The sequence below is a fragment of the Myotis myotis genome, unplaced genomic scaffold, assembly GCF_014108235.1.
Source record: "Myotis myotis isolate mMyoMyo1 unplaced genomic scaffold, mMyoMyo1.p scaffold_m19_p_19, whole genome shotgun sequence".
NCBI classification, from domain to species: Eukaryota; Metazoa; Chordata; class Mammalia; order Chiroptera; family Vespertilionidae; genus Myotis; species Myotis myotis.
The window spans coordinates 20,181,702-20,203,699 of NW_023416323.1; the positions used below are offsets into that span (position 1 = coordinate 20,181,702).

General features: G+C 48.7%; 1 protein-coding gene across 7 annotated transcripts in view; it reads right to left on the minus strand.

Moving 5' to 3' along the window:
* Nucleotides 1-21,998, minus strand: part of LOC118674178 (c-Maf inducing protein) — a 234,130-nt gene that overhangs the window by 55,704 nt on the left and 156,428 nt on the right. The window lies entirely within an intron of this gene.

Below are 21,998 nucleotides of genomic sequence, written 5' to 3' on the forward strand. Positions count from 1 at the left end.
ACACACGCCCCTGGCAGAGTTCACAGTGAGCATCCTTCAGAGCAGTGATGCTAAGTGGGGCGGGGGAGGGGAGGAGTGCCGGCAGCTTCTGCTACAAGACTCTAGTTCCTGCTTACACACAAGGGTACTATCATGGCCAGAGAGGTGACATGACTTGCCCAGGCTCACGCAGCTAGAAAGGGCAATTCAAGAGTCAAAGCTGGCTTTGGTAGACTTTAGATGCCCCATCTTTCTAGCACATCAGCCAGGGTTGGCACAGATTGTGGAAAGGGACAGATTCGTCCAGAGACACTGTGAAGAAGGGGTCAAGAATGATGGTGGCATGGGGTGAAGGCCAGAAGTCCATGAGGCTCTGAGAGCCCGGGCCCAGGCAACCAGGGAGCGGAGGAGCTGCGGGAGGGGCTGGTGGGAGAGCAGGTGGACAGTGAGGCTATGATGTCATGGTCACAGGTGTGGGCAGGCCATTGGTCCCCATAAGAGGCTTTGAACTCTGGGACAGACTGCCACAGGCAGAGGGAGTCTTGTCCAGGACCACAGGGGTCCAGTCGCTCTGCCTTGGGTGACAAATTAGTTCATCTCAGGAACTCTGGTGAGCTCATCTGGTGATGAATCACGGGGCGGGGATGGAGATACCTCTGAATGCTGACTGCCAGGCTCCTAGGAGCCTAGCCCTCAGCTTTGCGGTATGTCCTCCCACTGAGCCTGCTTCCCCAAGAGGGGTGGGTTACCTCTTGCCACGTCCAGAGTGAATGGACTGCTGGAATCCTTCGACAGGGGACTTTGAACTGTCTCCCTGCTTGTTTTTGTGCTAAAAAGCCAAGAATGATCTTAAATTATTTAAGGGTTATGAAAAAAATGCGCGAGGAACCAAACGTGGCCCACAAAGCCCCAAATATTTACTATCTGACCCTTCAGAGAAAAAGTTTGCTAAGCCCCAGCTGTAAAGGTCAAACCCCAGCCTAGCGGTAAACGCATACTGCTGCTCAACATTATGAGCCACTGGGGGACACAGGTCCAAACCATAAAGAGACACTCCTTCACACCCAGCAGGCTGTTATTACCCAGAAAGACAGACATACCAAGTGCTGGCGAGGAGTGGGAGAGACTGGGATCCTTGTGCAGTGCTGATGGGAATGTAAATTAGCTCAGCATCACGGGGGGGAAAAAAGCTTGACAGCTACTTAAATCATTAATCATGAATTGATCATGTGACCCAGCAATTCTGTTCCTAGAAATCTACGCAAGAGAGCTAGAAACAGACTCTATATAAAAGACATGCACGAGTGTACACAGCAGCATTATTCATAGTAGCCCCAACCTGGAAACGACCCACATGTCCATCAACTGATGAATGGATAAGCCAGACGGGGTCTATCCGGACAACGGAATAGTATTTGGTAGTAAAAAGGATGGAACTACTCATTCATGCTACAATACGGATGAACCTCACAAATGTTATGCTAAGTGAAAGAAGCCAGGTGCAAAAGACATACATAGATTCCTTTTATATGAAATGTCTGAAAAGACAAATTTATAGAGACAGAGAGTGGAACGGTCATTGCTGGGGAAGGGTGGACGGCAATGGAGATTAGGCTGCAAACAGACTTGAGGCACCTTCCAGGAGGATGGAGATGCTCTAACACTGGATTGTAGTGATGGCTGCACACCCCCATAAATTTACTAAAAATCACTGAATCACACACTTAGACCAGGTGAATTCTATTGTATGTAAATTATACCTCAATTAAAGTATGTAAAGAAAATCCCAGCTTAGGTAGGCAGAGGAGGACACCAGACAAAGCCAGTGGCAGTATGGCTTAGTGGTTGAGCACACAGGTTTTGCCATCAGCAGACTTCAGGTCAATTCTATGCTTTACTTCATTTATCCATCCATCCACCCACCAACCATCCACCTATTCATCCATCCATTCACTCATCCACCTACCCATCCATCTATCCACCCATCTACCTACCCATTCATCCATCCATCCATCCATCCATCCACCCACCCACCTACCCATCCATCCATCCATTCACTTATCCATCCACTCACCTACCTACCCACCCACCCATCCACTCATCTACCCATCCATCCATCCACCTATTTACCTACCCAGCCACCCACCCACCCATCCATTCATTCATCATCCATGCATGCATCACCCATCTATCCATTCATCTATCTGTCCAACCAATCAAACAACAAAAATTACAGGGAACCATTGACTATAATGTGCCAAGCACTGTGTTAAGTACTACAGTGAACAAAATAGGCTGGTACTCATGGAATTTAGTCTATTACTTGTACCTACTTTCCTCATCTGCAATGTGGGATGAGAATAACCAACATCAAAGGCATGCCATTCTAGTCCATAAAATAATATATATAAAGCACGCAGTACCAATCCTGGCTAAACAGCAGCTCTCATTCTTATCACGTACCATGTCCTAGGAATGAATGATCTAACGCAGGCAGGACTCAGGAGGGCTCCCGGCATCTGTGACTAAGCCCTACCAGCTCCTGAGACAAAAGCCAGCAGGAAGAGCCTGCTGCCTCCCAGGAGGAAGAGTCACTCCATTGCAGTTCTCACCCTCTTGTCAGGGAGGGGATGTTACCTTGGCAACATCCGCCATCTCTCCGGCAACAGCTCCTACAGCAGGCAACCAGACACCCGGGTTCTGTGGCCTGGGAGGGCAGAGCTGCTGGCTCCTCCAGAGGAGACGAGCTGTCACTAGGAATGTGTCCCCCACCAGGGAAGGCGTGACTCAGAATGTGCTGGAAGCATGCCTCCCAATGACAGGAGCTGCTGCTCTGCTGCTTGCCGCAGCCTCCGAGGCTCAGCTCACACCAGCACGCATGCTCCCACCCTGTCATTAAAGGAAGGGCTGCAAGGCGCTCCTGGAGCTGCAGAGAAAAACGAGCCAGGGAGGAACCGACTGGCTTTTAGAATTTCTTTTCATTGAGATCCCAAAGCTTTGCTGCCACCATCCCCAGGTGGCTACTTACATTTAACTTAATTAAAGTGACCTACGACTAAACAGTTAGTGCCTCAGTCCAGCTAGCCACGTTTTAGCTGCTCAACAGCCACATGTGGCCAGGAGCTGCCATGGTGGACGGTGCAGAGGGAGGACACGTTCATCACCACAGGACGTTCTCCGGGGCGGTGCTGTCCTCAAGTGTCAGAGTCCCCTCTGTCACCTTGCCCCCAGAGGACCAGCAATGTGCTCGTTGCTTCCTCCCATCACTCAGGCAATGCTATTTGCTGGGGCTGGTTTGTGAGCTGCACCCTGTCCATCTGCCCAGCCCTCCAACTTTCCCTGCAGGTCTACAGGCTGCTGTCTCAAATGTCTCTTGCTCAACTAGGGAGAATGACTGCTTGGCGACTTCTCTGGGCTTTCCTGATTCCTAGACACCTTGGACCTGCTCACATCTTCAAGGCTCTGATGTTGCCAGGTAACTCACCATCCTGCCAAGCCCGGGGGGGGGGGGGGGCGGGCATTTTTGGCCTTCTCTTTAGTCCTCCAGAAGGGCTTCCCCTAAATCCTTTTGGCACCAAAGATCATCACTTTGTCTTCAGATACAACCCAGGACTGTGAGCAGTCCATGTGTGTCAGCCCCAAACTGCCCATCTGGCCCTCTGGTCTTAATCATCAACCTCAGACCAGCTCATAGCCTCTCAGCTTACCTTGTGGCCTCCCCACAGAACCCCTAATTTACCCAGTACCATTAATTACTCAACTGTTACTGCTGGCCTAACCAATGGACAGAGGGACTAATCAATGATTACCCTCTGGGGACTCGGGGTTTTCAAGATAAGCATAGGGACTCCTGCTCTGGGCATTGACTACGGAGGGAAAAAAGGTGGAGGAAACAACACAAAATGAGACCAAGCCCACCTGTCAGCTGGAGCATATGGCACAGCTCAATTCACTCTAAGAAAGCCACTACTTACAGTAATACTGACGACCACTCATCCAGTGCTTACCGTGCTCCAGGAACAACCATAATGGATGCAGACAAGTGACACAAGAGTATAATTGTTAACACTTTCGGAGGGCTCTCCATAAGCTGGGCCCAATGCTAAGCACTTTGTATAAAATAATTTTCTTAATCCTCGCAATGCGAATCACAATACCAATGGTATAGTTAGCCCCATTTTATAGACAAGAAAACTGAGGCTCAGAGAGTTTAAGTCACGTAGCAAGTAAGAGCCAGAGCTGGAATGGGGATCCAGATCTAGTTTTCGATCCTGAGCACCCAACTACCATGCCACTCTGAGAGACACACCGGAGTGCTTTCTCTGCCTTGAGGGATGCTGCTGCCTCCTGCTGAAACGAACAAGAAGTCTAATTGGAAAGCTGAACTCCAAAAATGTATATGGAACCAAAAAAGATCCCAAATAGCCACAGCAATCTTAAGAAAGAAGAACAAAGTTGGAGAAATCAGAATACTGAATATGAAGTTATACTAAAAAAAAGCCACTGAACTCAAAACAGCCTGGTACTGGCACAAGAACAGGCATATAGATAAACGGAACAGAACAGAGAACCCAGAAATAGACCCAGGCCATTATGCTCAAATTAATAGTTGACAAAGGAGGCAAGAGCATACAATGGAGTAAAGACAGTCTCTTCAATAAATGATGTTGGGAAAACTGGACAGGTACATGCAAAAAAATGAAACCAGACCACCAACTTACACCATACACAAGAATAAGCTCAAAACGGATAAAAGACTTAAATGTAAGTTGTGAAACCATAAAAAATCTTAGAAGAAACCATAGGCAACAACATCTGAGACATCTCTCCTAGCAATATGTTTATTGATACATCTCCTAGGGCAGTGGTCGGCAAACTCATTAGTCAACAGAACCAAATAGCAACAGTACGATGATTGAAATTTTCTTTTGAGAGCCAAATTTTTTAAACTTAAACTATATAGGTAGGTACATTGTTATTAACTTAATTAGGGTACTTCTAAGGCTTAGGAAGAGCCACACTCAAGGGGCCAAAGAGCCACATAGGGCTCGCGAGCCGCAGTTTGCCGACCACGGTCCTAGAGCAAAGGAAACTAAGGAGAAAATAAATGGGATACATCAAAATAAAGAGCTTCTGCACAGTAAAAGAAACCATCAGCAAAATGAAAAGGGAGCCCACAGAATGGAGAACGTAATTGCCTATGATCCATCTGATAAGAGGTTAATCTCCAAAATATACAGGGAGTTCATACAACTTAACAAAAGGAAGACAAACAATCCAATTAAAAAATGGGCAAAGGATCTAAATAGACACTTCTCCAAAGTGGACATACAGAAGGCCAAGAGACATATGAAAAATGCTCAAAATCACTAATCATCCGAGAGATGCAAATCAAAACGACAATGAGGTACCATTTCACACCTGTCAGAATGGCTACCATCAACAAACAACAAATGACAAGTGTTGGAGAGGATGTGGAGAAAAGGGAACCCTAGTACGCTGCTGGTGGGAATACAGACTGGTGTAGCCATTATGGAAAACAGTATGGAGTTTCCTCAAAAAATTAAATATGAAACTGCCATTTGACCCACTGATCCCACTTCTAGGAATATATCCTAAAGAAACCAGAAACACCAATCAGAAAGAATATATGCATCCCTGTGTTCATAGCAGTATAATTTACAATAGCTAAGATTTGGAAACAGCCCAAATGCCCATCAGCAGATGAGTGTATAAAAAAGCTGTGGCACATTTACACAATGGAATACTACACAGCTGTAAAAAGAACTCTTACCACTTGCAACATCATGGACGGAACTGGAGAGCATTATGCTAAATGAAATAAGCCAGTCAGAGAAAGAGAAGTATCACGTGATTTCACTCACATGCAGAATCTAATGAACAAAATAAACTGATGAACAAAATAGATCCAGAGATATATAAGCATGGAACAGACTTTTGAACCCTAGAGGGAAGGTGTGGGAGGGTGTGTGGGAACAGATCAACCAAAGAACTTGTATGCATATATGCATAATCCATGGACACAGACAATAGGGTGGTGAAGGCCTAGGGTAGGGCAGGCTAGAAGAGGTCAATGGGGGAGAAAGGGGGACAAGTAATACTTTCAACAATAAAGATTAAAACAAACAAATAAATAAACAAACAAATTGAAGAGTTGAGCTTTGCCTCCCTGGCTGCCCAGTGACAGTTCCAGACTGGCTGCAGCTGGGGTGTTCAGCTGACATCTACCTGGAGAGCCGGATCCTGGGGAGACAGGCAATTTGTCTGAAAGAGGGGAAAGTGCCTGAGCACTCAGCTCTTTAAGTGCCCACTAGAGGCCATGTTGCTGCAGTCATTACCACTTCCAAGAAAACAGCAGGAACTCGGCACAGTGTCCATCTCTGGGCATCAGCTGGTTGCCCAGGCAACTGTGTATCTGGCTGGTAAGATGAACTGGCCTTGGTACCAGTCTCTCAGCTGGGTGCCACATCCTACCTGGCACTTAGAGCCTGCTGCACCCTTGGCAAAATCGAATCACCACATGGTTCCATTAGACTACATTTAAAAATTGTATGTGACTGTTTTTCTCACTGACTCTCTGGGCTCCTTGGGGCCTTGTCTGTTTCTTTACTGTTTTGTGCAGCGACTGGAACTACTTAGGGCATATGGAAGGTGCTTTCAGTGTTTGTAAAGGGAGAATAAAAATCAGTAATAATGGCTAACACGTATGAAGTGCTTGCGCTGTGTTAGGCACTGCAACCAAGTCCTTTAGCCCTCCCAGTGCTCCTCAAAAGCTCCTGTGGGCAGGAACCACGGCGGGGAGGGGTGAGGGGAAGAGGAGCCAGATTCTAGCTGAGTCAGGGGAGGCCCAGGAGTTTGCACTTGTACTAGTCAAGTGTCCACATAAGAACGATTGGTCAGAATCCCATCTTCTTAGAAAGAGCTAGAGGGCAGCTGAGATCTTACTATTTTTGACTTTTCAGTGTTCTGGTAGATTATCTGGTTTTTGAAATAATACATGTTCATTGATAAACAAGGATTGTAAAGGGAAGAGATAAAGGGCACAGGAACTGTCACGTGAGCTTACAACCTGCACATTTGTCTGCTGGTGACCATCATTTCATGGATTCTCTTTCTGTGCGCGCGCACACACACACACACCCTGCACATTTGTCTGCTGGTGACTATCATTTCATGGATTCTCTTTCTGTGCATGTGCACGCGCGCACACACACACACACACACACACACACACCTGCACATTTGTCTGCTGGTGACCATCATTTCATGGATTCTCTCTCTGTGCGTGCGTGCGCGTGCACACACACACACACAAACACACACACCCTGCACATTTGTCTGCTGGTGACCATCATTTCATGGATTCTCTTTCTGTGCATGTGTGCGCGCGCACACACACACACCTGCACATTTGTCTGCTGGTGACCATCGTTTCATGGATTCTCTTTCTGTGCGCGCGCACACACACACACACACGCACACACCCCCTAGAATATAAGTGTACGTACTTTTAGCTCCTCATACATGTTGGCTTTCTTTAACTGCACCCCTGTATCCATGCTAACACTATGACATATATTGGGGTTCCAAAACTTTTCTCTGAAGGGCTAGGTAATAAATATTCCAGGCTTTTCCAGCCACGCCCTGCTGTTGTGGCGTGAATGGCTGGGGCCGGGTCCCCATAAAACCCTTCTTTAGAAAAGCAGGTGGTGGGCTGGACAGTTGGCTGGATCCCTGGTACCTGTCAGTTCAGATCTTTCTCCGCAGTCATATATAATCAAACACAAGTGGACAGAGAGATTGATTTTGTCCTCAGCTTTGTTGCTTTGTTCCTCCTCTTGTTTTACAAAAAGGCCTCACATTATACCCAGGTCTCTGAGTCTTTTTTTCTCTAAACCCGGTGGAAGTGGATCTGTAGCAATTAATGTAGATTTTCCCATGCTGTGTTTCTGTAAACTGCCTTAAATACCGCCTGGGCAACGGGGCCTATACATTTAGAAAACGAAAACAAAGCAAAAAGACAACCTACCCCCTGCCCTCAGCCTCTGTGCAAACCCTCGAAAAGGTCTTCCTGGCAGTCAGACGCCGAGGCCTTCAGACGCTGTGACCACGATACCTCAGTGACCGGGCGCTCTCCTCTGGGGCGCTCTTTCTCAGGGGCCATGTCTGCTCTGATTAGCCCCGTTAGTCCAGCACATACCTCCAGGGTCCCGAAGGACACGCACAGCCCACACGTTCTCCCCAGTCTTCCAAACATCCAGAGACTTGCCCTGCCTCGCCTTAATTATAAATGCGACACAGCCACTCCACACCCAAGGCGTGGTGGCGATCCCACGTTCAAAGCATCCTGTTTAAGAAGGTCCTGTTATTTTCCAATGACGTACAGGGCTGGGAGCCCCGTGCAGAACCCGAACCCAATACTGAAGACTGCAGTGCAGACCTCTCATTAATCATTAATAGGAAATGCCACTTTCTGAAGAACACCCCCCCCCCCCGACTCCCCGAGTCATAGCAACCCACTAAATAAATTAAAAACACACAAATACTGTACCAGGGGCTGCTCTTCCTCTGCCATGTGGGAGGCGTCAGCCCCTAGTGAGCTTCGCTGTCCTGAGCCGCAGACACCAGCACAGGGCTGTCTCTTCTGGGCCAGATAAAAGGAAATCTCTATCCCAAATAAGGAGTTCCCGCTCGGCCTCAAGACGGTAGCGCAGTATATCAACCGGAGCCTCGGCTGTTTATTTGACTAAGAACTTTATCTAGTGCTTCCAGTACTTCCAAGGACGTCCGACCTGTTCACCCCTGTGCTAGGGGAGCCTCCATTCCTGGCTGGGCTGTCTCCTCTCGGCTGCAGCCACGGCTCCTCTACAAAGGGCCTTAGTTTATGAGCGCCCTGGAAGAGGATCCCGTCCCCTGATAAGTTTATTTATGGTTGATCCCCAGGCAGAGGGAGTAGCCAGGCAGGTAGCGACTGTGCACTTGAATCTAGGGCAGTGATGGCGAACCTATGACATGCATGTCAGAGGTGACGCGCGAACTCATTTTTTTGGTTGATTTTTCTTGGTTAAATGGCATTTAAATATATAAAATAAATATCAAAAATATAAATCTTTCTTTTACTATGGTTGCAATATAAAAAAATTTCTATATGTGACACGGCACCAGAGTTAAGTTAGGGTTTTTCAAAATGCTGACACGCCGAGCTCAAAAGGTTCGCCATCACTGGCCTAGGGTAAGGTGTACTCCGCCTTCCCGGGTGGGACCGTGGAGAGGCAGGGTTTGCAGGGGCTGCTCCTTCCTTGCTGAGGAAGGTCTCTCAGGCACACAGAGAACTCTACTTGCCCAGGGGAAGTCCAAGGTGGAGCCTGGGAGTAGGACTTGGAGGGTGTTCATCGTGGTGGTCTGTTACCTGCGTAAATGGAGGAGATGCTCACAGAGAATCCAAAAGCTACAGATGCAACCAGCCACCTATGCTTGACCACAGGTCCAGAGGGACCCAGCAGCAGAACCCACTGGACACGGAAGGAGGCTCAGGCCTGGGTTTGAATTCTGGCTCAGATTAAGATTAAGAAATCTTAATCTAAGATTTCATCTAAGAGTCAGTTTTCTCATCTGTAAAATGGGGATATAATTGCCACTTCTCAGGGACATTGCATGACCTAAATAAGATAACACAGATGAAAACCAGTAGAAGCTCAATGAATGTCTATTGCTCTTTCTTCAAACTATTACAGTGGTTCTTCATCTGGGCTGTGTATCAGAATCACCTGGGGGCATGTACTAGTAAAACACAGCTTGCTGCACTCTCCTCCCCTACCTTCAAGTTTATGAAACCAAGATTTGTGTTTCTAGTAGGTTCCCAGACCCTGTAGATGCTGCTGTTCTGGGAACCCCACTTTGGGAACCACTGAGCTGTCGGTTCAAAACCCCTGGGTCTATTATGGCGGGAGGCCTGGGAGAGGATGGGGACCATCCTGGATTGGAAGTTTAATGCAGACGTTGACAAAGGCTTCAAGAGCCAATAGATCAGGGGTGGGCAAACTTTTTGACTCGAGGGCCACAATGGGTTCTTAAACTGGACCGGAGGGCTGGAACAAAAGCATGGATAGAGTGTTTGTGTGAACTAATATAAATTCAAAGTAAACATCATTACATAAAAGGGTACGGTCTTTTTTTTTTTTTTTTTAGTTTTATTCATTTCAAACGGGCCGTAGTTTGCCCACGGCTGCAATAGATAGATGCCAAAGGGCAGCTCAGGGCTGAGTTGGCCCCTGACCCTCCAGATGTGCTTTTTGGAATCCATGTGCTCACTCCTGGACATCTGCTGCAGCCCAGAAATCAGATTCAGCTCATTCTGCTGAAGGGTCTTTTCCAAGCACCTGCCTGGCCCACCCAGCCCCCACCCAACAACAAACCGCCTGGCCTTCCTGCCACCACAGTCAGAAGGCTCAAGCAGGGGGAGCTTCAGGTCCCTCTAGACCAGCGGTTCTCAACCTGTAAGTCGCGACCCCTTTGGGGGTCGAATGACCCTTTCACAGGGGTCACCTAAGACCATCGGGAAACACATTTATAATTACATATTGTTTTTGTGATTAATCACTATGCTTTAATTATGTTCAATTTGTAACAATGAAATTGGGGGTCACCACAACATGAGGAACTGTATTAAAGGGTCGCGGCATTAGGAAGGTTGAGAACCACTGCTCTAGAGGGCTCTCTGTCCATTTCAGGGCTTTCTGCAAAACTATCCATCGGTTCTAAGAAGGCACCAGGGTCCCCGGGAAGCAGGACTATGGTGGTTCTGCCCTTGTCTCCTGGTCAATTAGCATCTCTCCCAAATACCTTTCCACCTGGAGACTGGAGCTGGCTGCCCCACTGGGGATTTTCTCATCATTGGGTGTGGCGAGGACCTAACTGCTCTGTGGGAACAGGCGCTGCTCTTTTTGGAGTCTCTGTTTAGCCTCGTCGCCTCGTCGCCAAGCCAACAGGCGGCAGGAGCCTCAGGACAAACACAGAAGGGCAGGCCACCTTCCCCTCCAAGGCTGGATCCCTGCCACGGCCCCACCCAAACACTGACCGCACCCCCATCCCAGGGGTGCACTGCCCACAGCCCAGCTCCAAAAGGGACCCACTGCAGACTTCTGTAGAAGAACAAAAGGTCTTGCTAGTCAAGATACTGCCTCATATTTATGTTTCAAACACTTCTTTAAAGAGAAAGAGAGAAAAAAAATTCTGCCTTAAAGAGCAGAAAACAAGTTCACCCACAAACCGTTTACGTGAAAAAACTTCCTTGTATGGTTCGTGACTCATCAGGCCCCATCAAGGCATGCGTGGGATGACACGAGAAAGCTCTGTTCCCCGCTTCCTTGTCTGGAAAAAAAGCAACTACCCACAATGCACTTCTCTCCTGGCCGTTTGAAGAGCCGGCTGTCATGCACCACTCCTGAGGCCCAGGGAAGACCTCCACACAGGAGGTGTGGGGGTGTCTAGGATATCCCCGAGCCCAATGCTGGCTCTCTGGTGGGGGCTGGGGAAGCTCTGGCTGGGGCAGGGAGGTGCAGGGAAAGGTTTGGGTCCCAGGAACAGGGCACAGACCCAGTGCCTCCACTGTGTCTTGGGGCAGCTCATCTTCCCCGCCCCCCACTGGGGATGAGGGAGCTCTGGCCAGTGTGGTTCAGTTGGTTGCTGGTTTCAAGTGGGAATGGCTAGAGGGACTGACAGGGTGAGGATAAGGAAGTAAAGGGCCCCTCGCTGCCTGTAACCCACTGATGGCAGGTGTTCGATAAATGCCTGTCCTTTTTCTCAGAAACTTAGTTTCCCTGTCTGGACAGCAGTTTTTTGTTTTATTGATTTCAGAGAGGAAGGGGGAGAGAGAGAGATAGAAACACCAATGATGAGAGCGAATCATGGATCGACTGCCTTCTGCACACCCCACACTGGGGATCGAGCCCAAAACCTGGGATGTGCCCTGACTGGGAATCACAGAATTGATAACTGGCACCCAGATCAAGAACTGATCCCAGTTATCACAGAATTGATAACTGTTATCACAGAATTGATAACTGGCACCCAGATCAAGACACAGAGCACCTCCAAGGAGCCCCCTCACCCCTCCGGACCCTATTCCCCCAACCCAACCCCAGCACAGGAAACCACGATCCTGCCTCTAGCAGCATAGATTAGTGTTCATGTATCTGAACCTTGTACAAATAGAATAATACAGGTTGAACTTTTTTATGCTGGACTCCTATGGCTCAAAATTAAGTTTATAATATCCGTGCTGTTGTGTGTAGCAAACATTTATTCATTCATTCATTCAACCATAAATAAACTTATCAGGGGACGGGATCCTCTTCCAGGGCGCTCATAAACTAAGGCCCTTTGTAGAGGAGCCATGGCTGCAGCCAAGAGGAGACAGCCCAGCCAGGAATGGAGGCTCCCCTAGCACAGGGGTGAACAGGTTGGACGTCCTTGGACTGTGATATCCTGGTTCATAGGTTGATGCTCAACCACTGAGGCACGCCGGGTGGGTTGGACACAGTTTTACTGAAAGATCTAAAGTCCCATCCAGCTTGACCCCTGTCTGAATGGAACACTACGAAAGTGTAAAAAAGAAAGAAGGCACTCTGGCCAGTGTGGCTCAGTTGGTTGCTGGTTTGATTCCCGGTCAGGGCACATGCCCGGGGTTGCACACTCAATCCCCGGTAGGGGGCGTGCAGGAGGCAGCCGATCAATATTTCGCTCTCACAGCATGTTTTTCTCTCTCCCTGTCCTTTCCTCTCTCTCTAAAAATCAATAAAAATATCTTTTTTTAAAAATAGGAACAAAGGAGATCTGTATAGGCTGTTATGGAAAGCTCGCCACCATATGTAATTAAAGGGTGAAGAAGTGAGAACCACAACAGTGTGGGTAATAAAACCTTAGGAAAGGTCCCGTGGGATGCGAACAGGACTGCCTTTGGGAAAATGGACTTGGGGGAGGAGAAGACTGTGCTTTGTACAACTTTCTGTACTTCTCAGAGTTACCACATACATGCATAACTTTTTTTTTTAAACACGTTTTTATTGATATTTTACAGAGAGGAAGGGAGAGGGATAGAGAGTTGGAAACATCGATGAGAGAGAAACATCGATCAGCTGCCTCCTGCATACCCCCCAACTGGGGATGTGCCTGCAACCAAGGTACATGCCCTTGACCGGAATCGAACCCAGGACCCTTTAGACCACAGGCTGACGCTCTATCCACGGAGCCAAACCAGGCAGGGCCATGCATAACTTTTTTACTTAAATGTTAACAGAGGCTGCCTGCGGGATGGAGTGGGGGTGACTGGAATGGGGGCATGAGGGAATTTTCTGGGGTGATGGGAATTTGGGTGGTGGTTACCCAGGTGAATACAATAGTCAAAACTCACCACACCCACCAGTTAAGATGTGTGCATGTTGTTACATGTAAATCATAGATAGATGTTTTATCGCTAAAAAAGTATTGCCAGAGGTTCATGGACAGTGGGAATTTTTAAGTTTTCTTTGTCCTTTACACAATTAAAAGAAAACCTTAATAAATGTGACTTTTAAATACCCTGTGCCTTGCGATTCTAATACACTGCTGGCTGGTGTGCAAATTAGGATCATCACTTTGGAAAACCACTGGGCAGCATCCGTTAAAGGGGATCCTTTGCCGGCCCGAGGGTCTGTGCTCAGTAGGATGTGGACATATGTTCACCAGAGGGCATGTTTCTAATGGTCCTATTGGTAATAGCCAACTGGAAATATCTATCCATAACAGAATGAACAAATTAATACCCTAGTCATTCAACAGAACACCATACAGCGAAGTGAATGAATAAATGTTTGCTACACACAACAGCACGGATATTATAAACTTAATTTTGAGCCATAGGAGTCCAGCATAAAAAAGTTCAACCTGTATTATTCTATTTGTACAAGGTTCAGATACATGAACACTAATCTATGCTGCTAGAGGCAGGATCGTGGTTTCCTGTGCTGGGGTTGGGTTGGGGGAATAGAGTCCGGAGGGGTGAGGGGGCTCCTTGGAGGTGCTCTGTGTCTTGATCTGGGTGCCAGTTATCAATTCTGTGAGAATTCACCCAGTACTATTCTTTTGATCTGTGCACTCTTCTCTATGTATGTTATCCTTTAATGAAAATTTATTTTAAAAAAACAATTAAAAATGTCAGAAATGGAGGAAAGCAAACGACTGGATATAGAGTTCAAAACCACGTTTATAAGGTTTTTCAAGAATTTTATGGAAACCGCCGATAAATGTAGTGAGACCCTCAAGAAATCTAGTGAGACCCTCGAGGATATGAAAAAGGACCAACTAGAAATTAAGCATACACTGACTGAAATAAAGAATAATATACAGAGATCCAACAGCAGACAAGAGGATCCCAAGAATCAAGTCAAAGATTTGAAATACAAAGAAACAAAAAATACCCAACCGAAAAAGAAAAAAGAAAAAAGATTCCAAAAATATGAAGATAGTGTAAGGAGCCTCTGGGACAACTTCAAGCATACCAACATCAGAATTATAGGGATACCAGAAGAAGAGAGAGGGCAAGATATTGAAAACCTATTTGAAGAAATAATGACAGAAAACTTCCCCTACCCGGTGAAAGAAATAGACTTACAAGTCCAGGAAGCGCAGAGAACCCCAAACAAAAGGAACCCAAAGAGGACCACACCAAGACACATCATAATTAAAATGCCAAGAGCAAAAGACAAAGACAGAATCTTAAAAGCAGCAAGAGAAAGATAGTCAGTTACCTACAAGGGAGTACCCATACGACTGTCAGCTGATTTCTCAACAGAAACCATGCAGGCCAGAAGAGAGCGGCAAGAAATATTCAAAGTGATGAATACCAAGAACCTACAACTAAGATTACTTTATCCAGCAAAGCTATCATTCAGAATAGAAGGTCAGATAAAGAGCTTCACAGATAAGAAAAAGCTAAAGGAGTTCATTACCACCAAACCAGCATTATATGAAATGCTGAAAGGTATTCTTTAAGAAGAGGAAGAAGAAAAAGGAACTCTTACCATTTGCCACAGCATGGATGGAACTGGAGAGCGGATAAATACCACATGATCTCACTCATTTGTGGAATATAATGAACAACATAAACTGATGAACAAGGACTGATCCAGAGACAGAGAGGCATTGATTGGACTGTCGGGCCTTGGAGGGAAGGTAGGGGAGGGTGGGGGTAAGGGGGAAAGATCAACCAAAGGACTTATATGCAAGCATATAGGCCTAACCAATGGACACGGACAACGGGGGGGGGGGGGGGGAGGGTGAGAGCATGAGCGGGGGGGGGGGGGTAGGGGATAACGTGGGGATAAGGACACATATGTAATATCTTAATCAATAAAAAATATATTTAAAAATAAAATAAAATAAAATAAAAACGTCCCATGTCTATTGCAAAGAGCAGGGAAAGTGGCGATTGCTACAAAGGCTTGATACTTGCCTCTGCCTCTGTGGGGACTCCACGCCCACGGCCCCACCCTCTCCAGGTCCATGGTGGTACCACCTCCCACCAGCAGAAGGAGGCTGGGTTCAGAGACCCATTCACTGGTTCTAGCTGTGCATGTGGACAAGCCCTTTGCCTCTCTTCTCCTCCTTCGAGATGAGTATAACTCAACTGACAAGGTTGCAAGAGACCACACACGAGAGCCCCCAACATAGCACCTGGCGTTAGTAGTAATAACTGTTCTCTTCATCTGCGGTAAAGTAAGCCCACGAGAGCGTGAGCTCTGCTCCCCAGGCTGCCCTACCCTCTGCCACTTGTTAGTTTCAATCCCTGAAGCCTGCCCTGTTATTAGTTACAGGGTCCCTGATGATGCGCGGAAGGCCATGAGCTTGGCTGGGAGCGGCTGAAGACTGTGGCCTTCCCAGGGGACTGGCCCCGCTGGGTCCACGAGCATCAGTGCTGATGGGGCCTGGCTGGACTCGCCTCTGCTCTTGGCTCAGCGCCACCACCGGCTGTCCCTCCCGCTGAGGCCCCCCTATAAGTCTTGGACTGTGGCGGGCCCCTGCCTCTGGGTAAGCCCCTTCTTTCAAAGGGCTCCACAGAATCTCTTGATTCCCTCTGAGGGGGTCACAGAGCCGTCTCTCCCCAAGCACCAGAAATTAATCTCAATGGGATTCCTGCCTTTTGACCTGGATGAAGCCGACCTGTGGCTGGGCCACCAAGAGCACTGAGGCCACATCTCGTCCATCCTTTCTTACCTCCCTGCTTTATCCTCCTTCTCAGAGGCAAGACAGCTGACACTCATGACCACAGGACCAGCAGGTCACGAAAGCAGGGATGGTGGCAACCTTCACTCCCTCTATCAACTTCCCCTGTCAGGTGCTACGCTGAGAAAAGGTCTGTCTCAGGGGAAAGGAGTACAGTGATTGACCAGTGATGCCTGCCATGGGCTCCCTGGGGGGTGGGTGGCACAGATGCTATGCACATGCCCTTTCTCTAGAGCTGTTTCTGGAACCTTTCTACAAAAAGGGAAACAGGGTCCTTAATCATTAAAGAAGAATAGGATTAGGTAACATTAATCTAATACTTACATGGCAGGTGATGTCCTAAGTTCTTTACAACTATTAACCCATTTAATCGCCACAAGAACATAACGAGCTTGGTCTTACTGTGAACCCCATTTTATTTAGGAGGAAAAGGAGGAAAATGACTGGTCCAGGGTCACAGCACCAGTAGTGGTTGTAGAGCCGGGATTTGAACCCAGGCAGTGTGGTACAGAGCCCTCATCCGCAGGCATTACAAAAATTCTTCTTTGGGACCAAACTGGCACTATGTGGTAAGAGCCACCAGAAACTACCCCATCTCTGTCCACTGCCCACTGCTCTGGAAATCTGCCCTACAAAATCTTCCAAAAGCCCTAGCTGGTTTGGCTCAGTGGATAGAGCATCAGCCTTTGGACTGAAGGGTCCCAGGTTCGATTCCTGGTCAGGGCACAACGCCCAGGTTGTGGGCTGGATCCCCAGTAGGGGGCATGCAGGAGGCAGCCGATCGATGACTCTTTCTCATCACTGATGTTTCTATCTCCCTCTCCCTCTCCCTTCCTCTCTCTAAAGTAAATAAAAACATATTTTAAAAAAACAACAACAAAAACCCAAGCTCTGCCATATAATAGTTGTGTGACCTTGGGGTGCATGGCTTAACCTCTCAGCTTGTCTCCACATCTGTGAAATGGGGAAATGGGAGGATGTGGTCCCTCTTTAGGGTTTTGAGGATTCAACAGGGAGGCACCTGCTTGGCATAGGAGTGAGCACCCGTCAAGGCTGGTGATGGCCACCTGCTGGCTTGTGTTGAGGGAGAGCTGCCTGCAGTCGCAGACTCAAGGTACGTGCCGGGGGACATGCGCTCAGAGGGGTGTGCAGTTGGGTAGAGAAAGTTATCTGGGGGGCACAGCTACAGGACTAGAAGGAAAGGCCTTGGCCCAAGAAGGGAGAGAGGGATGGGCCTAGGAGCAAGGTAGGAGTTGGGGGTGACAGCACCCACTAGAGGGTCCCACCCTTCCCCATTAGCTCCCCCTCAGGAGAGGGCATCAGCTCAAGGGCCTTTTGCTCTTTGCCCTGTTCCCCAGGAATCCTGGCACCAGCCAGGGCCTCGTCCCCTGCATAAATGGGGGTGAGGGGTCCAGCCCGCCCGAGGGGTTGGCCCGATGAGAGAGAGAACCTAGGCTGTCAGGCCCATGGTCTTTGCCTCTGAGCGCTGGCTCTTCACCGGCCCACTGGGGACGCTGCCGGTTTCTGTGCCTCAGTGGGGGCTCTGGGCATAGGATGGGCTCACCCAGGGCCCGATGTGGGAGCTAGAGTGTGACCTCTTGAGGAGCCAGCTGTCTTTGGCAATGTCCTCTGTCTCCTTAGATTCTTGGTCCCCTCATCTACGAGATGGGGCAGCAAAGACCTGGCAGAGCCGTTACAAGACAGAGGTAGCTGACATGCCCGAAGGGGCAGGCACAGCAGTGCTCAAACCTGGTGAACACCCGTGGCCCGCCCTGGGCGGGGCCTCCTCAGGATAGACTCTACCTTCCTCAGTTCTTACAGATGCCACAAGGGGCACAGAAGGGGCTAGGGAGGGGCTGGTCCCACCCACCAAAGCCGCACTGGAGACACACCAATAAGGGTGCCTTCGATGCTCTCACAGCAGGGCTCCTTTCAAAATGCTTCACAAGTAACAGAGCCTCCATCCTCATGACCCAATGAGCAAGGTACCAGAATTATCCCCATTTCACAGAGGAGAAAACCGAGGCCCAAATAAACACACTCCATATCTGATGCACTCTTAAAACAGTCACACACACACACACACACACACACACACACACACACGAACCCCACATTCTTTCACCCTCCTACTCTGTACAGAGGCAGGAGGAGCTGTGGACTGGAGGGAGTGGGGACAACACCGAGGCTGTGCTGCCCAGGGGTTTGGGAAACCCTGCTGGGGAGGGGGAGGCAGTGTGGCCCAGGCAGATGGCCAGGAGGGATGCAAACCTGGGCTGGGATTTTCCCAGAGCCAAGGGCAGCCTTGGGTCAGCCTGGTCTCACACAGTCTGCTCCTCTGCCCCTAGCACTCGGCCCTCAGACCCTGGGGCTGTTCTTTGTGACCCAGTTCCCCCAGGGGATGAAATCTGTTTAGTTTTCAAGACTTCTGTGCAATGGCTGAAGACCCCCTTGACCAGGACAAGGCTGTAATTCAGAGCTGGAGGCACAAGAGGTGCCGAGCCGGCAGGCTATCAAAGCAGGTGCATCTTGCTTCTTGGGTTCCTCCATGGGCCTGGTACTGTCTCCTCCAAGCTGGTAGTCTGGGCCTGTGGCCTCACATCTTGGACACAGAAACAGGACAGTCTTCCCACAGCTTTGTACACACACACCCAGCTCTCACAGCCTGGCACTCACTCTTGGTCTCATCACACAAACTAGGCTGTTCCCTCATGGTCTTTACACATGGATAGGCCTGCCCCTCATGGCCTTACACACAGACAGGCCTGTCCCCTCACAGCCCTGTGTACACATAAGCCTGTCCCCTCATGGCCCTGTGTACATATAGACAGGCCTGCCTCTCATGGCCTTGTTCACAGACAGGCCTGTCCCCTCACAGCCCTGTGTACACATAGGCCTGTCTGCTTATGGTCTTGCACACAGACAGGCCTGTCTCCACAGGACCTGGCCTCTAAGGTACATCTCTGAGTCAGAAATAAGGCCTCATTAACGCCGTACAACTGTTTATGCTTCCATACTCTCGGGAATTGGCCTCAGGGGCTAAACCACCCAAACCAAACAGGGCTGGCCTCCCCAAGGAGCCTCGGGACACTGTGCCCTGCTCCACTGCATGCTGGGAGTGCTGGAGCTGCCATCACGCTGCCCAGAGTAACCTCGTCCCACCCTCCTTCCTTGTGCCAGAGATGGTGGTTATCCTGCAGAACTTTGAGGTGGGAGGGCGGGAGGCTGAGAGGAAGAGCAGAGCTGCTCAGAGAGAGGGGGGCCAGGGAAGGGGGTCCTGGGGGCTGGGACATTGTGGGTCACACACCACTTCCCCTTCAGGCTGGCTTTGGGCAAGTGACACAAATGTCCTCACACTGAGACACGATGATGCTCAAAGCATAGTGCCCCAAGCTGAGAAAACGCCCCAATGGCCCGTGACTGCAGGTGACGGCAGGTGAACACACTGGAATTCAGAGCTGCAGCCAGTAAGTAGAGGGGTTACCAGGACAAGAATATTATACGGCTATTTTCTTTATTCACAACACAGTGTGAGGTAGATGCCACAGCAGTGTTTCTCAACCTTTTTGTGTTACTGTCCCTGTAAGGAGCCCTTTTAGACATTCCCACACTCCATATGCCCTCCTGCCTTTGAAATTAAGTACTAAAAAATAAGATTTTGTTGAACAGAGCTGAACTTTGGAGGGCCACGAGCTACTGTAGTAACTTAAGGTTTTTAAAGCCCCAAACAACCAATTCTGGCCTCCTTGGGGGCAGTGCCACCCCTTGTTGAGAATGCTCTAGACGAGATACCAGTACTTCTTGATAAAAACTAACCAATGGGAACACAGTATTTAAGAAGTAACATTCTTTACAAATGGAAGAATGTATGCTCTGTGTGAACTGCAGCCACAACATGCAAATACATATTGGTGTAGGGAGAAAAAGACAAAACAACCTTTGGGAAATTTAAAAACTGAAACTGAAGTTGTGGGATTTCTAAAGTCCTTAATTTTGATGTCCTATTGATTTTATTTTTTTAGTTAAAGATATAGAAAAGGAAGAAAGAAAAAACCCCAAAACAGTTGATTGTGAAAAGGAAGGAGAGAGTGGCTGCATGCAGAGAAGTGGCTGCAGAGTCCAAAGCTCAGAATCAGCCCCGCTGGATTAAGTGTTCAGGCATCTTCTGGACAGCACGATAGATCTGCACTGAAATCTGCTGTGTGACTATGGGCACATCACTACACCTCTCTGAGCTCCTTTATTTGCTGAATGACAGCAGCGCCCAGGGAAGCATCCAGCCATGCTTGGCACATTGCAGGAACTCAGTAACGGCATCTGAATTAACGAATACTTGCTAGAATCTATGCAGACCACAAGGCTAGTCAGCTACAGAGCCTGGATTTGAATCCAGGTCTCTAAGTTCATTTTGCTAGCCAGCAACTGTTTCTTTGCCATTTTAAAAGGAAGGAGAACATGCCTTCTCCAGTCTCACCAAAACTGGGTGGCAAAGAGCCACAGGAATGAAACCAAGTTGCTGACACTGAGATACACTGCCACCTGGTGGCAGCATACCTGAAGTATTGGGGGGAGGGGAGGAGGGGGGGAGCAGGGGCAACTGTCAAAGGGAACAACCAGTATCTTACACATGCCCAAGACACAGTCAGACGCTTACACAGCGAGAATAGAAGTCACCGTCTACCACCACCTGGCAGGAGGGGCCACACTGCCAGGTGCTTGCTGGTTCCTTGACACCTGACTTGGGTTTCCTGGATACTTTCTTTCTTCTTCTTTTTTTAAAAAAATAAATTTAACTGATTAAACTTAATAACCATAAATAAACCAAACACCACCAACTGAGCGCAGAACTTCACGGGCACTGCTAGGAGCCTGTACTCGTTCAATCGATTATCTGAACCTCACGTGCCATCCTTGACGTTTGAATGTGTCCATTTCAAGCTGCCGCTTTCAGATCATCTTTCTAGCCGGTCAGCCTCCTGAAATCCGGCTGTCTGTGCCCACCACCTCATTCATCTCTGGCAGCTGCGTAACATTCACAAATTCCACAAGCTCTGCCCTTCAGATGTTGGCATAAATCACTGTTGAAAAATATGCTGAGCAGGGCAGGGCAGAAAGCAGAGCTCTGTGGAACACACTAAAGACAGCCTCTCCCTCAACATTGGTCTTGGCCACCTTTTCAATGAGGCGTTTTCCCAGCCTGTCAGGTAGGCTGTCTGTCTCTAAGTACTCTCTGCCCTGTCCTGAGCTAACAAAAAGCAAGGCAATCACTCGGTGAGGGCTCACATGGAAAACACGCATAGAGAATAAAGAGGGGGAGACTGGCCGTTAAATGGCCTCCTCCTTCAGGGAACCCTGCACACCCCCGACCACCACCATACCATCTTCTCTCCCTCTCACCTGTTCTGGCAATGAACTCCCATGGCCCCCATAGGTCCGGAAGCCTGCCCTGCCTGTCCTGGGACACAGCCGTGGAGAGCCAGGCCTTAGGGACACTCTCCCCGGGAAGTCGAGCTCTCAGCAGTACCTGCTGCCTCTGTGAGCAGGCATGCACCACCTTTCCTTTTCAGGCGCCACCCAGTGCTTCCCACCTACATTCAGACACTTCCAGGTATGGGGGAAATGTAGGCTGGAGCCCTGCCTCTCAGCCTCTAATTATGGGAGCTGGGCCCCAGTCTAGCCTCACCTTTCCCATACATGAAATGGGAGTAGTGATAGTAGCCAGCCGTATAAGGCTGAGG